The sequence below is a fragment of the Lactuca saligna genome, chromosome 4 (assembly GCF_052625555.1).
Source record: "Lactuca saligna cultivar CGN05327 chromosome 4, ASM5262555v1, whole genome shotgun sequence".
In the NCBI taxonomy this organism is placed as follows: domain Eukaryota; kingdom Viridiplantae; phylum Streptophyta; class Magnoliopsida; order Asterales; family Asteraceae; genus Lactuca; species Lactuca saligna.
In genome coordinates, this window is record NC_136420.1 from 4446164 (window position 1) to 4449249 (window position 3086).

General features: G+C 30.4%; 1 long non-coding RNA gene across 4 annotated transcripts; it reads left to right on the forward strand.

Annotated features, from left to right (window-relative positions):
* The first annotated feature begins 867 nt into the window (after positions 1 to 867).
* LOC145041088 (uncharacterized) lies at positions 868 to 2516 on the forward strand. Of its 4 annotated transcripts, none has more exons than XR_013679946.1 (4): positions 869 to 1325; positions 1424 to 1641; positions 1721 to 1792; positions 2323 to 2516. It is a non-coding gene; the product is annotated as an uncharacterized LOC145041088 (long non-coding RNA). The 4 variants fall into 4 exon arrangements; XR_013679947.1 differs by having other exon boundaries at positions 870 to 1325; positions 1460 to 1641; XR_013679945.1 differs by having other exon boundaries at positions 868 to 1632.
* Positions 2517 to 3086: the final 570 nt, after the last annotated feature.

Genomic DNA, 3086 nt, shown 5'->3' on the forward strand with positions numbered 1-3086 from the left:
AAATAAAAGGTAGGATGATATTTAATTTTTCATATATATATATATATATATATATATATATATATATATATATATATATATATATATATATATATGGGTAAAGTGAATATACCTAACAACCTTATATAAGCTTAGGTACCTAACCACATCATACTACGTAATTTTGTATCATATTTGCATCGTAATCACCCAAAGTTCTTAAAACTCAACCTCATAACTTGATTGCTTCTAAAATCTTTAGACTTTCACCATTATCTTCCTTCAAATGACGTATTTCTATCGGAGACCCCCTGGTGGGCTTCATATACTACCGTTACAAATCAAATGGTGTAGGAGGAATACAATGGTGAATGTCTGAAAATTTTGGAAGTAATCAAGTTAATGGTTGAAGTTTAAGAACCTTAGACGATTGCAATGGAAATATAATGCAAAACAATGTAGTATAATGTGGTTAGGTACCTAAGTTTATATAAGGTTGTTAGGTATATTCACTTTACCCTATATATATATATATATATATATATATATATATATATATATATATATATATATATATATATACTATAAAGGAAATCTATTATTTCTAAAAATAGATTGATTATAATATTAATATTTTTTTAAAGAGAAATTAAATATTATCCTACCATTTGTTCCTAATTTTCCTCCTACCATATCAAATATTGACAAGTAGATTAAATGATTATCAATTTCATTAAATATCTAATTAAATGTGACACATGTCAACATTTGATATGATAGGAGGAAAAGTAGGAACAAATGGTAGGAAGATATTTAATTTCTCTACAAAATAAAGTAAAATTACTCAATGCATATATCCCACATCGATAAGCTTTTGACCCAACCATCCCTTATCCCAATGCATAGTTAATCTTTGAATCACACATCCAATTTTCAAAATTTGAAGTCTACATCCTTTAAATCGTGTAATTTGAATTTTAAAATCCCTTAAAAAGGCACACTATCAATCTCACGCCCCTTCAACCTAAGTTAATCTCACATCCTTCAACACCGTTACACCGCCTTTCTCGGCCACCGCCGTACTAGCCACCATCACTACCATCTACCATCGGCCTCCCCATATTTAACCTTGAATCAACCTAGACCTAAACATTACCCTCAAATCCAATGACAAACATCATCCAGTTTCTTCCTGTATGGACAATATCCATCATCAACTGTAGCACCCCTGCCTACGACCTTCACGATTATAGGGGTTTGTAGAGAGAGGGTTACAAATCGAGGGTTTGGGAAGGTGATAATTATTTCGTAAATGAAATATGTAAAGTTATGTTACTCTACCACTGGTGGGTTTTTCTTATCCTCTTCACCTTCTTGATCTGTTGTGTTTGTTCTTCTGATTCTTATATGTTGCTTGAATTTGATGGTGATGCTCCTTTTTCAGTTTTATTGTATTATTTTATATCGAGTTTCATTGTAGATCAATCTCTGTAATTTGTGTTGAATTGAAGTGGTGCTTCACGGTTTTCCTAAAGTTTTTAACAAGTAAAAGTGAAATGATTGAAGAAAGGGGGTCAATGGTGAAGATGATGGCTAAAAATCAGCTAGAATGCTCTCCATATAGACGTCAATTGACTTTTTCAGTTTAAATCGGTATGCAAGGTAACCTAATTGTTATTAACCTATAGATTCACTCTTCAACTTTGATGTTTATTCCTCTTTTCGTTGTGACTCTCAACAGGAATTAAGAACATTGATGTTGTTTTTGAATGTTTTCTTTTGGATGAACAGGGCAAAGAGAGAAAGCTGACAGGTAAGGTTCTCTTCAAGAGTTGTTGAAAATTTTATATTCATACACACCTACATCTCATTATTGCACTAATTTCTCTCTTTTAATCTAATGAATCTACATGTTTGTGCATTTATCAATAAGGGATTGTGATGGTAAATGGAAAAGATTAGCTTTTACTACCCAAAACATTTACTTTGTTCGCAAGTATTTTTGCTAAATTATACATACATTTTGTTAATTTTTGCTGTATCTGATCTTTAGGCTCAAAATATAAACTTTATCCTTATAAACCTGTGGAGGTTTCATTTGCAGCAATTGCATACATGTTGGCATAGTATTACGGGATGAATGTCATCAAAACTATGGATGCTCTGATGGGAAAGTCAAAAAATATTTTTTTTCCTCTTTATTTCTTAATTCCAAAGGTCTCCAATGTTCATACATTCTCTTTAACAAAATTAGTAGTCTGTTTTTTATTAAATAAATTATGTCTTATAAGATTACAATGATTAGATGATTCTTGATTATAAAAATGCATTTTTTTTTTGCAGGCTGTTAAGGGCGTTAGTTTACTAGGTGACAAAATGGGATCTTCTTTACCTACAAGAAAGCCATTGCACTACATGAACATGCAGATTTCAATTCAACCACTTGATGTTCATTTAATTATTTATGTCTTGACGACAACTTCAGGTTACGCCATGCCTTTTATTAATAAATGATCGTTAAAGAGGACATTTTTATACTTGGTAATTTATTTTTTATGCATACATATAATCAGACATTTTATTTAATATTTCGTTAATATGCAAACAATTTGGTTAAATGTGATGGGGTGCAACCGTACATATAGTCATCAGATACCATCTCATATGTTGGTGTTTTAATGTTGTATATTTAAAATTTATTGAAAGTAGGTTTTATGTCTTTCTTATACTGTTAAGGACGGCATAAGTGTAGAAGATAATTGTAGCAAAACATTGTAGATGATGTGAGTGATCTCCCTTTTTTTCATATGTTATCAAAACCTAAAAGTGTTGTTTTAATTCTTTTGTTTCTAGAATTTGTAAGACGCAAATTGCTCCGTTATCTTTAATTCTTTAGAGAAAATCAATAATTCACATCAAAAGGTAAATTGAGCATCATATCTCTTGAGAAATCGCATCTATACGTCTATTGATACATTTGTATTTTTATAATTAATTTATTAGTGGTATTTTGGGTATTGAAGGATTTGTGTAATATGGATTATTTTTTCTTGTTAACCGAATTGGGACATGTAGCACTTAAATTTACGGATAAATGCATAAATGGC